Raw genomic sequence first — 13,402 nt, forward strand, 5'->3', positions numbered from 1 at the left:
TATTTATTCGTTTAGTTAATGGTTATCAGAGGCCTTTTATGTGGCCAGGGCCTTGTTGAAGGCGTGGACAGCAAAGAGAGACAAATGGGACCCTGGTATGGTTGGAACCAGGCCTTAGGGCCGGTGTCTGCTCTTGAACTCAGCAGACAGATGGGAGGAGCAGCTGCGGGCAGTGGGCTCTCAGCTCAGCACAGATCTCTTGTGTCAGCTCCAGAAGATCACGGCCACAGCTCCCACGTATTGGGCTACGACTCTGTGTCCAGTGCTTTATAGGCATTGTCCCATTTAATCCTTCCAATAGCACAGAGGTAGACTCTTACTGACCCTATTTTAGAGACCAGAAAATAGAGGTTCAGAGAAGTGAAGTAACTGGCCCAAAGTCACACAGCCACAGCCTGCAGTGGAATTTTGAACTTAGATCTGTCTAATTTTTGAAGCCTGAAGCCTGGGTCTCTCCCTTTTTACTTTATACCTGAGAATAACCACGTATGGTTGTGGGATCCTAGATGTTACCTTCTGGTTAATTACTCCTCTGAGCCTCAACAGATACTTGAAAGGAGAAAACAAAGGCTGCGTCTCTCGCTGAACCCGCCGCTCCCGGTCCTTCCACACTTTGCCCGAAGGCCCCGCGTGCGTGCGGCTCTCACTCTCGGCCTCTGATTAGCCTTCCCTGGCCTCGCCTTCCATGGCACAGTCTCTGCCTCCAGGGCCTTGAAGAGGCTGCTCGGGAACGAGGTAATTCTTAGAAGCACTGAATGTTCAGATCTGAAAGGCTCATGGGAGTTACAGCCGCATTCTCCACCCTTTGCAGAAGGGCCCGGTGGGGCAGGAATGGGGGGAGGTGGGGGGTGGCATAGAGTGGCGGAAACTCACAGGAAGACGGGAGGTGGGGGGGAGCTTGTGGGTGCTTCCCCACCGGGTTCCCACAGTCCGAAGCATTCCCGGCTCCTTGCCCAGAATCAGGACACTCTCCATGGGGCTCTTCATTGGCTTCCCAGACATCTAGTCCGCTTCCGCCCACTCGGCTCTCAGACGTGTCTTTTGTTTCATTTCAGAATCACCCCATGGTTGATCTTTAACTGGCGCTCCTTCGAGGGGACGCTAATAATAGGAAAAGCGCCCGCTACCACGACTGATCTGGTCTGCCGGAGGGTTTTCCCGGCCTCACCTCAGCCACACCTTTGTGATTTCTGCCCGCTGTGCTTCAGGCTATACCACTGTTTACTTAGGACCTTTCAAAGACCTCCTTTCCTTTTGCACTCAAACATATTTTAAAGGGAGTCTAGGGGCGTGGGTGCTCAGTTGGTTAAGTGTTCCCACTCTTCATCTCAGCTCAGGGGTCGATCTCAGGGTCCTGAGTTCAAGCCCCGCACTGGGCTCCGTGCTGGGCATGGAAGCCTACTTAAAGAGAAAGAGAGAGAGAGAGAGAGAAACTGCGTAACCATCGAAAATGGAAAACCATAACCACTTGTCATAACTAGAAGATTATAAAAAGAAACACCTATCCATAACTCTTCTCAGGCCACCTGTGCGCGCTGCCAATGACCTTGTGGGCTGAGTCAAGGAGGGGGTGGGGGGAGGGGAGGTGGTCACACTTGGAGAAACATGGATGTTTACTAGCCAGCCGGTCTGCCACGCGCTTCGCATACACGGGAGGAGGCCTCATTGTCATCACTGGGTTACAGATGAGTTAGAGGAGACGGGACGCCTGGCTTCCCCACCCAGAGATCCTGATTTCACAGGTCTGAGATAGAGCCTGGGCACTGGCCGGGTGTTGGGAGTTTGGAGAGTGATTCTAATGAGCAGGGACGTTTGTCTCGGGTTGCATATACCGAGCACAGGTACGGTAAGTGCTCCCAACCCCTGTGCTCTCCTTACCGCGTGGCTTTGCCACCTTCCCATCAAATGGGGGACATGGACTGTGTTCCTTTGGAACATGGAGGACCTTCAGGAGCCCCTGGCCTGATCGAGGCAGGCAGAAGTCGTGCTATCCCCCCCCCTTTTTTTTGACAGACAGAGATCACAAGTAGGCAGAGAAGCAGGCAGAGAGAGAGGGGGAAGCAGGCTCCGTGCTGAGCAGAGAGCCCGATGCGGGGCTCGATCCCAGAACCCTGGGATCATGACCTGAGCCGAAGGCAGAGGCTTTAACCCACTGAGCTACCCAGGCGCCCCCCCCCCGCCTTTTTTTTAAAGATTGTATTTATTTATTCGTCAGAGAGCGCAAGCAGGGGGAGAGGCAGGGAGAGAGAGAAGCAGGCTCCCTGCTGAGCAAGGAGCCTGATGCAGGACTCATCCCAGGACCCTTGGATCCTGACCTGAGCTGAAAGCAGATACTTACCCAACTGAGGCACCCAGGCGTCCCGACGTTGTGGTATCCTAACACATCATGACGTCAGGCACTTCTACTGGAGTCCAGTCATCCCGCCGCGAGAAAGTCCAAAACTACACACGTGGAGAGACGGCGTGGCAAGGTCAGCATCGCGCTGGTCTCCCAGCCCGCGGAAGCTCCGGCTGAGAGCCAAGTATGCGAGAGAAGGGAGCCTGCAGAGGGCTCCAGCTCCCACTGTAGGGGCACCTCCAGCTACTGAGTCTTCCCAGAGGAGGCTTGACATATTGGGAACCAGAGACCAGCCCCCTTCAATTGTCCACCGACAGACTTAGAGCACAAGAGAACGGTCATTTCACAGCATTATGCTCGGGGGCGGTTGGTTACACAGTGACAGCAACCGGAACGGCCTGATGGTCCCCCAGACCTAGGTCCAGATCCTGTGTGCGAACTTGGCTGTGACCTGAGACTAGTTATTATTGACTCTGTATCTTAACCTCCACACCTGGGAACAGGAGATGAAGAAGACACCCAGTTCCTGCTGTGGTTTGGAGAACTCAAGGATATGGAGTTTTTTCAAGCACTTAGCAGGGTACCCGACCCGGAACAAGAACTTGAGGAAAGAGGGGCTCAGTGGGTTAAAGCCTCTGCCTTCTGCTCGGGTCATGGTCTCAGGGTCCTAGGATCGGGCCCCACATCGGGCTCTCTGCTTAGCGGGGAGCCTGCTTCCCCTTCTCTGCCTGCTTGTGATCTCTCTCTGTCAAAATAAATAAATAAATACATAAAAACGTGAGGAAACAGCACAGTAGCAGACAGAATGGGCTCTGCACCCAGACTCTGTGGGTTCAAGTCTCAGCCCTCTTATTTTCTCATTGACCTTGGGCCAGTTACCTGACCTTTCTAGCCTCAGTTTCCCCACATGCGAAGTAGGAATGCCAGCACCATTCAACATAGGGTGGGTTGCTGTGATTAAGTGAGCATTGCAAAATGCATGGGAAGCAGCATGTACATGATTAAAGCAATGACACAAAACCAGGGCTCCGGCGTGCCAGAAATGTGATCTATTGTGTAAGCCGAGATTTCCTGCTCCTTTTCGGCCCACAGCAGGTGTTGGATGGGGTGCGTTCACAGTGTTTTCTCTCCTTTCTCCAGGATTGCTCAGGGGCAGAGCCGGGAAGGGGCTCGCAATGCTCCTGGCCTCAACACCCCCTCGGTACACGGCACCGGCCAGCGTGTCCCCTCTACGGCCCCCCCTGTCCTTTCTACACCCTCCAGCCACGCAGCCGTGCTCTGGCTGTGTCCTGGGCCACTTCCCACAGCCCCCGGGTCGCAGCCAGCTGCGGGGCTACGTCTGGGGCCTGTTCACTGCTGAGGAAGGGGGCACCTCCCCTCCCTTCCTCAGACCGCTCTCCCCACGACCCGGAGCAGACGTGGCCTTGCAGGGCGTACCAGCGCCGATGATCACATGACCCTCGAAACTTCCATGGTACATACCAATCTGACTTCACATAAAACAAAGCGTGAAAATACTATTCAGCCTCAGCAATTATGATGATTATCCCATGAGTATTTGCCGGAGCTCCCTGAGGGAGGGCCAAGGGCCGGGTCACGGGTTCACTGCCGGTCAGAGGCTGAGCTGGGAGTGGACCAGCTGTGCAGACAGCCACGTCTGGTCTGTTCGTAGGGTTCTAGAGAACTCGGTGGCCGTCAGGAAGGCGGGAGTGGGGGTGAGGGGGCAGGGAGAAAGCAAAAAAGGGAGAACAACCCATCTGCATTGTCCCTGTGTGAGCAGCCAGCCCCAGACAGAGGACACCGCTCCCCGGGCCGGACAGAGCACAGCAGGTCTCTGTTAACTCGAAACCTTCCTTTTCTCTGTAAAGCAAGGTGTTCTTTGCTTTTCTGATTGCAAAAGCAGTTAATGCGGAGGAATCAGAAGATAACCAGCCCCCTCTCGGCTCAGGCCTCTGGACTGGCGGATCACATCCCCTTTCCAACTTCTTTTTGCTTCCCCCCGACTCCCCCCGCCCTCTTCCAACTTCCATCTTACACCAGCTCTGTGCAGCCTGATCCTGTTCTCTCCTTTCTGGAGAGCTGGTTCGGAGAGTTGTTGTTGTTGTTGTGTCTAAAGATTTTATTTATTTGACAGAGAGAGACACAGTGAGAGAGGGAAAGAACAGAAGCAGGGGGAGTGGGAGAGGGAGAAGCAGGCTTCCTGCAGAGCACAGAGCCCGATGCGGGGCTCCATCCCAGGACCCTGGGATCATGACCTGAGCCGAAGGCAGAGGCTTAACCCACTGAGCCACCCAGGCACCGCTGTTGTTTGAACTGTTTGAGGAATAATCATGTATTCATTTGACACATATTCATCGAGCCGGGGAATATTCTAGAAGCTATGAATACAGCAGAGCTTACATGCTAGTGGGGGCAGGTAAACGATGATAAATGAGCGCCCAAACGCAGGAATTTCAGCAGGGCTTGTGCAGTGTCAACTGCCTTGGTTAGGGAAAGCTTCAGTGAGAAGGGACGGACTTTAAAAAGTGAAGACCAGAGGAAGTTAGGCAGTGCTTTGTGCTGAAATTCCTCTTTATTCCCGTAAGAGCACACAGTACAGTACCATCTAATATACGATGTATTTTACTTATTAAATAAAGTCTGGGGTTCGGGGAGGTGACCGCCGGCAGCCAGGACAACACGGGCGAGAAAGGCTGGAGGCTCAGGGACCGGAGTCTTCTCCTCCGTCCCTCTCCTCCTCCCTCAGGCGCTGCCGGACCTCCCCTCACCCGCTTCTGTGCCAGCACACTCTCTCTCTCTCTCAAAAACGTTCAGGAATGAGTGAGCGTGTCAGAACTGGTCTGGCTTCACGCCGCCCCTTTTGCTGCACACATTTCTCCTCTCATCCCTGTCCGAACCCTATTCATTCCCAATAGCCCTTTACACACCTTGCCTCTGCTTGTCGGAGGTTCCCCTTCTCGGTCATCCAACCGATCTGACCCTCCCCAAAACCTCATCAGGCAAGGTTGGTTCTCACCCCCATTTTGCAGATAAGAAACTGAGGCTGAAAAGAAACCTGGCTTGCTGGGTCTGGGGCAGAGACTCTCTCTCCGGCAGGAAGCTTCCTCGCTCCCCCTCTGCATGTCTTTCTGTGCTGATGGCTGCACACCCCCCCCCCAACAAGTAAGAGGAGTGGGGGAGAGGCTAGGGACTATCCAGGGAGTCAGTGGAACTTTGCTGCTTCTGCGTGAATGGTCTGGGCCGGCTCTGCCCACTTGTGATCTCTCTCTCTGTCACATAAATGAATAAAATCTTTAAAAAAAAAAATGCCTGGTACATATAAGCATTTGGTAAAATGATATTATAATTTTATAATTATAATATAATCTTATAAAATTGTAATAAAATTTTAAGTTTTCCATTCTGTGTAAGCTCCATGAAGGCGGAGCTTTCTGCCTGCCCCATTCACTGCTGAACTCCAGTGCCTAGAGCAAAGCCTGGGACATACTGGGTTGGCACTTAGGAAATATTGACCAAGCTTCTGCTTTGTTTTCACGCTATCCTTTCTACCTGAAATGCTCTCTCCAGTGGCTTCTGATAGAGTGCTCTTTCTACTACATGATATATTCCCCTTTATCATTTAAAAAAAAAAAAATCTGGTCTGTGATTTTTTTTCGGACACTGGAAATCTATCATGAAGGCAGATCCAAGAGGGGGAGGGGACCCGTGCTACAAATGGCAGAAACACAGCTCCAAGTAGCTTCAGCAGAAAAGAAGATTGGCTCATGAAACTAAACACTTCAGGATGACTGCTTCAGGAATAGTTGGATCCAGGAGCCTAAAGTCAATCACAAGATTCTTGTCTTCTGCTCCAGCTCTCAGCTCTACTTTCCCATGTGTTGGCTCCAACCTGAGGCAGGGTCTTCCCTCACAGCTCTGTCCATGCTCCCGGGGAAGTCAGTTACAAACCGCCCTGATGTGATGTGTTCCCTCTGGTTTCACATGTTTGTCCAGTCTTCTCGGCTAGGTGGCCACCTCTGTGGGCAAGGACTGTGGTTGCCACACCTTGGTACTTGACCCCTTGCTTCTGTCTTCCCCTCTCCTACCCAGGGGCACCATTTCAATTCTGAATCATGAAAAGAGTAGAACCATTTCAATTCTGAATCAATCTTGCCCACAGGACTCAGATGTCTGAGGAGGTGGGTGGCCACTCGAGGTCTGGAGAAGACCCTAGGGCTCTCTGGGAAGGGCCCAGAATGTGTAGAAAAATTGACAAGCTAAGAGATGAGCACTTGGATCTTAGGGCTACACACAGGGTCTTAGTGTAGTTGGGAATGCGATGGGAACGACCCAAGAGCCAAAGCGGGAAGAAGGCGTTTGTGGAAAGGTGAGACCTGCTGGAGGGACGAGAAGCTAATCATCTGAAGAGCTGAGGGGGCCTGGGTGGCTCAGTTGTTAAGCGTCTGCCTTCAGCTTGGGTGATGATCCCAGGGTCCTGCCCAGCAGGAAGCCTGCTTCTCCCTCTCCCCCTCCTTGTGTTCCCTCTCTCGCTGTGTCTCTGTCAAATAAATAAATAAATGACATTTAAAAAAAAATTATCTGAAGAGCTGAGGGAAGAGTGTTCTAAGCAGAAGGAAGAGTAGGTAGAGAGGCCCTGACGTAGAAGCACGGCTGGTGTGTTTGTGGGGCAGCCGGAAGGTGTGTGTGGGAATGAAGGAGCCTGTGGGGAAGATTGTGAGAGCTTTGCCAGCCATTGGGAGGATTTTTGCTTTTGCTCAGAGTGACATGAGGAGCCACAGGCATCAGCGAACCCAGGACCAAAACCGAGGCAAGAGCAGGGAAATGCGGGTGGGCAGAAACATATATGCTATGTATAATCTTTTGCATGAATCCGATATTCTATAAAAATATAAGCAGTGATGGGACATCTGGGTGGCTCAGTCAGTTAAGCAACTGCCTCTTGACATCAGGTCAGGTCACGATCTCAAGGTCGTGAGATCAAGCCCCGTGTTAGGTTCCGCGCTGGGACTGGAGCCTGCTTAAGATTCTCTTTCCTTCTCCCTCCGTACTCCCTGCCCAGGCACATACACTCCCTCTCTAAAAAAAAATAAATATAAATACAAGCCGTGAGTGCGTTCCTTTCCTGGGCAGTGAGCTGTCCACTCAGCTTGGGGTGTCACAGGCAGTGGGCCAGACGAGGGAGGGACCTGGCGGCAAGGGGGGGCCAGGACCCCGTGGAGGCCACGAGGCGAGGGCCCGGGGAAGGGTGTGGGGCCCGGGGTCAGCCTCAGCACTCAGGGCCTGCCCGCCTCCCTCAGACACCTGACAGGGCCTGTCCCGGGGCTCAGCCCAGGGTCTGTCTCCACTCCAAGTGTTCTTCATAGAGAGGCTTGATGAAGCCGCGGCTGGCCCCTGGGGGGGGGCGGTGCGGGCAGGTGGGCAGGCGTGACCCCATCACTGGTTCTCAGATTTGAGGCTGTCCTCGTCCTGGCCCGGAGATTTCTGCTTCTGGCCTGAATTCTATTCTGATGCGTGTTTCTGGGTCGGTCACTAGGCCCCCTCTGCCTGGGCCCCCACCACCTGACCCCCAACCATCCCTACTTCCTGAGGTAGCCTCTTCTGTTTCTTACTTTCCTCCTCCCACTCTCCTTCAGCCTTTGTCCATGGATGACAACCGTCCCTCGTCTTTGTTAACAACAACTAACATTTCTTTCCTCGTGAGTCTTACACTACTACCAATAGCTAAAACCTATAGTTTTACCATATGCCAGGCCCTGTTCCACTCGCTTTATAAATAATAGCTCGTTGAATCTTCTAGACTATCTTTCGAGTTTGTATTATTTTCCCCACATTATTGATGACAGAGCAGGCACAGAGAGGTTAGTTACTTCACCTAAGATCACACAGCTACTCCGTGGCAGCCATTTACATGCGTAATCTTCACGGCATCCTATGCACCTGGTGGAAGCAGCCACCCCACTCCGGAGATGAGCCAGGAATGGGGAGATTTCAGGCCTCGACCAAAGCAAGTGTTGGCACCGTGCAAGCGAAGGTCTGTCTCCCTCCCCGGTGGGGCCCTGACCCATGAGGCCCTATGCTGTCCCAAGTGCACCTTCATGTCTGAGCTGAGAGCTGGGCAGGGTTGGGATGATGAGCCTCATCTTGTGGACGAGGAAACTGAAGCACAGAATGTCTGGGCCTCTCTCTCAAGAGGGCACATACACTTGGGGAAGGGCCGGTAGGGCCGGGACTCGAACCGGGACTTTCTATCTCCATGCTGGTGTTTTTCCTCTGCAGCCCTGCCTCCTGGGCTTCAAATTCTTCCTTCCTCGACAACGCGGGCAGCCCATCCTCTCCTAACACAGAACACCCAGCGATAAACATCTCATCAGTAGTTAGCCACCCCCCACCCCCCACCCCCGTAGCCCTTTCTCTCAAACCCTCCCAAGGTGATCTCAAAAGAGACTCCCCATTTAGAGGCAGGGCCCCAGGTCTGGGGGAGGGGGCGTGGTGAATGCACGAATGAATCCTGTAGACCCCCGGGGTGTGGGTGGGGTGGGGTGCCCAGGATGGGGGGCAGGTGCTGTGCCTCGGGGCTTGGGGTGGGTCTACCATCCACGCTTGGGAGATTCAGAGGTGAGGCCGCAGATCCAGCCTGGCCTCACCTACCCCCAGCCTTCCTGCCTGCACCTTCGTTTCATGGAAGGGTTAGTTCCAAGCCTTGGCGCTGACATCAGAGGACCCAGGGATTTCCCTCACTGGCCCAAGCTGGAAGCAGGGGGCTTGAATTCCAGTCTTCATTCTGTCACTGATCTGTTGCGTGGCCCTGAGGAAGACTTCCCCTCCCTAATTCCATCCTGATGTCACAGCTGAAGCTTCTAACTTCTACTTCCTAGGCTCAGGATTCCCATGCAACCCCGTGGAGTGCCCCACGGGGTCCAAGCCATAACGGGGTACTCGGAAAATGATCATAAAATTGGTGGATGGTTCTTTTTCCTCTTTTTTTAATCATCTAGGTTTTAATTTCCCTACGTAATAGCAGCATTTGAAAACCGTTACTACTTTTAAATGAGGAACCTGAGGTCCAGGGCTGGCCAGTGACTCACCTGAGGTCACCAGAAGTATTGGCTACATGCTCGAGTCCAGAGCTTGGCGCGCTTGGCTTCCTTTCCAGCCCTTCGAGCCTTCACCACATCCCTTCCATTTCCTGCTGGGAGCCCAACCCAAGCTTCGGCTCACCTGCCAAGATCCACATCTGGAACAGAGGCCCAGGTAGACAGAAAGGGGCCCAGCTCCATCCTCCAGGGATGGGGACAGAGGCTGGAGCCGCCCTCCGTGGCTCTCTGGTTTCTTGGTGAAGATCTGCCAAGATCGTCGGCTGAGGACTGTACCCAGCTGCCCAGCTTCCCACCTGACATCATCAGTACCAGTTGCTAGCTGTTGGGGACATCCGTGCACATAACCGGCAGGAAGGCCCACCCGGGTGGGTCTCAGACTCTAGCACATGGAGACCGACCAAAAAAGGGGAGAGAGAAAGTGTGAGATGTTTTTAAATGTTTTGTAGAAAAATAATGCAGGGAAAGGGATAGAAAGTGGGCGGGGAGGGGCGCCTGGGGGGCTCAGTCAGTTGAGCCTCTGCCTTTGTCTCGGGTCATGATCCCAGCGTCCTGGGATCGAGTCCCACATCGGGCTCCTTGCTTGGTGGGGAGCCTGCTTCTCCCTCTGCCTCTGCCTGCCACTCTGTCTGCCTGTGCTCGCTCTCGCTTCTCTCTCTATGACAAATAAATAAATAAAATCTTAAAAAAAATAATAATAATATCCACAAACTATGATTACATGGGATTTCTGGAATCTAATGAAGGGCATCTATAAAAAGCTAAGAATAGGGCGCCTGGGTGGCTCAGTGGGTTGAGCCGCTGCCTTCGGCTCAGGTCATGATCTCAGGGTCCTGGGATCGAGTCCCGCATCGGGCTCTCTGCTCAGCAGGGAGCCTGCTTCCTCCTCTCTCTCTGCCTGCCTCTCTGCCTACTTGTGATCTTTCTATGTCAAATAAATAAATAAAATCTTTAAAAAAAAAAGCTAAGAATAAAATACTGAATACAGTTTAAAGCTTACTTGCTGAAATGAAGAAAAAAATAGAGATATTCCCTATCACATCTAATTAACATGCTGAAGTACAGAGCTAGAAGAACAAACAACACACTTAATGTGCATTTTTAAAAAAGATTTTTATTTATTTTTTGTCAGAGAGACAGTGAGAGAGGGAACACAAGCAGGGGGAGTGGGAGAAAGAGAAGCAGGCTTCCCACTGAGCAGAGAGCCCGATGCTTGGCTCGATCCCAGGACCCTGGGATCATGACCTGAGCCGAAGGCAAACGCTTAACAACTGAGCCACCCAGGCACCCACCCGGCAATGTGCATTTTTTAAAGGTATAAAATCTATAAAATCTCTTTAAAGGTATAAAGCCCAACTCTTACAACCAGAAATGAAGTAGGACAAAGTACAAATTAAGGATCTTTCTTGAACTCATCAAGGAACTGAGGTGCCAAGGCCAGCAACTGACCTCACATTCAGAACAGGATAGATATCTTCAGTTAGAAAATAGAATATTTATTTACTAATGGCAGACAATGATAAATACCATCTAAACTGACAAAAATATTAATCTGGAATTTTGTTTTAACAAAACCCACTGCAAATTAAAAACATAGGTTAAAAATGAAAGTATGTTGAAAAAAAAGATAAACCATGTAAACACTAATCAAAAAGAGCAGGACTTGCCGAATTAATTTCAGACAGAGTAAACTTCGGGGAGGGATAAAAATACTATTATCATGGGTAAAGAGAGAGAGACATCACACTCTGATAAAAGGACAGTTCTTCAAAAAGACATTAACAGTCATAATTGTGTCTCTACCTAAACGATACAGCATCAAAACACATGAGAGAAATTGATAGATCTAAAAGGAAAAAAAAATATATATATATATATCCACAGTTATGGTTGGGAAATGCAACACTTCTTTCTAGAAAAAAGAAAAGAGAAAGTGCCAAGGACAGGGTTGCGTCTTTTAATCAGGTCAGTGAGGACTCTGTTTGAGAAGGTGACATTGGAGCAGATCATAAGAGAGTGGGCTTTGCAGATAACCAAAAGAAGAGCGTTCCAGGCAGAAGGGACAGCAGGTGCAAAGGCCCTGAGGCAGCAGCATGCCTGGCATGTTCTAGGAGCAATGAGGGAGACAGTATGGCCGGAGTGGTATGAATGAGGATAGAGTAAGCAAGATAAACAAATATACGATATCCATTGCAGACAGGACTTATGGTAGGAAGGAATGAGCTATTCAGGGGAGGAAGCCTGTGACAAGGGGTAGACTGAGAACGGGGGACTACCGAGAAGACAGTGAGGGCTTTCTAGGCAAAGAGAAGAGCTTGTGCAAAGGCAAGCTGGTATGAGATGGTGGATCGTATTCAAGCACAAATCTCCAGTTGCTGGAACAGAACAGGGCGTCGGGCAGGGAAGAGGCTGCAGGGACCAGCCTTAGCCAGACGGGGAGGCGCAGAGAATCAACAAGAGACAGAAGGCCTTGGGGAACCCTCAGAGAAGGTCGGGAGGATTGGGAGGTTGTGGTGATAGAGCGGGAGATGGAATTCAAGGTTTGAGAGGCACCGCAGTTCTGAGCAGTTCTGCGTAAAGGATGGGGAGTGGTTGTGGTCAGAGGGTAAGTGGGCTGGCTTGCCTCCAGAACGTAGGGCAGGACTTGGGGGTGAGAAAGACAGCAGACCTGGGTCTGTCCTCACCATCAGTCTCAGGAGGTTTGCCGCCCCCCCCCCCAGCAAGTGGGGAGCCTCAAGGGCATGGGATGTGGGGGAAAGAGCTGTCACCATGTCACCACTAGGGGACACTGCGAGGGAAACTATTTCGGGCTAGGGAGGTGCCAGCTGCTCGCTCTTCCTTTTCCTTCTCCAGGCGACCCTTTGGGATTGCTCCCCCAAATGTACTGGTACTTCCCAAGCAGTTGGTTCCAGGCGGCCCGACTGGGCAGGGCCAGTATGGGGCTGAGGAGGCAGAGTATAGAAAGGGAAAGCCCCCTTGGTTTCTGTCTCACTGCAGGGACCCAACAGGGAAACCCCACATGATCCCAAAAGGAAAGTGGGCCTTGGGGAAGACCAAGAAACCCCCATCTTGTCCCTGAAGATGGAAAATCCAGGGTGGGGTAAGGGTGGAGTTGTGCTGGAAGGGAGACCGGTGGTTGGTACAGCCCAGCCCTGACAGCCATCCGCAGAGCAGAAACACAGAGCTGGATTATTCTGAGACCTGACCGAGCCCCATCCTGACCTCACACAACCCCAGCCTAGTGAGCCCTGACTCTAGACATCAACAGAGCTCTTATCCCAGCCCAAGCCTGGGCCCTGACCTGAGTCACGGGCCCTGACAGAACCACAGCCGCCCAAGCTCTGCACCCAATCTGGACAAGAGCTCGAAGCCCATCCCCAAATAGTCCCAAGCAGACCCTCCAGGTCATCGATAGCTCTGACCCCAAGTGCTGACAGAGGCGGGATGTTGACCCCAGACAAAGCTCTAGACCAAGTCCTGATCCTAGTTATAGACTGAGCGCTCATCTTAGATCTTACTCTGGCCCAAGACTGAGCTGTTGGCTCTGAAGGGAGACATTCTCATCCGCCCTGACCTTGGCCATAGACTGAGCCTTGATCTTGCCCAGGCTGGGACCCCACTGCTCCACATCAAGCCCTACCCCAGCTCCACAAGGAGCGCCCCACTTGCTTCACAGTCCCTCCTTCAGCCATCTGGTAAACCAGAGAAGAGTGGGATGACTCACACCCCGAAGTCCTCTCTGGTGGGCAATCCCCTTACCTGGCCATCTGTCTTCTACAGGACAGCGAGCGCGTGATGGAAATAGGATGACCATGACAGAGCAGTGAAACAGAACGGTTTGAGTCTCCGGGACCTACCGGCCCCTAGAACTCGCCCAGGAGAGGGGACAAGAGCGGAGGGACAGTCCTGGAGGCTCAGCGGGGGGTCTGGAGCTTGAGCTTGACCGAAACCCCAGCTTCCCGCCACCCCC

At 52.3% G+C, this 13,402-nt stretch overlaps 1 long non-coding RNA gene across 1 annotated transcript; it reads right to left on the reverse strand.

Annotated features, from left to right (window-relative positions):
• Window positions 1–898: 898 nt before the first annotated feature.
• Window positions 899–13,400, reverse strand: LOC309854903. The gene is made up of 4 exons (XR_014306479.1): window positions 13,192–13,400; window positions 9,424–9,814; window positions 2,339–3,083; window positions 899–1,398 (listed from the first exon to the last, which is right to left on the reverse strand). It is a non-coding gene; the product is annotated as an uncharacterized lncRNA (long non-coding RNA).
• Between the last annotated feature and the right edge of the window lie 2 nt (window positions 13,401–13,402).

The sequence above is a fragment of the Mustela nivalis genome (assembly GCF_964662115.1).
Source record: "Mustela nivalis genome assembly, chromosome: 19".
Taxonomy (NCBI): Eukaryota; Metazoa; Chordata; class Mammalia; order Carnivora; family Mustelidae; genus Mustela; species Mustela nivalis.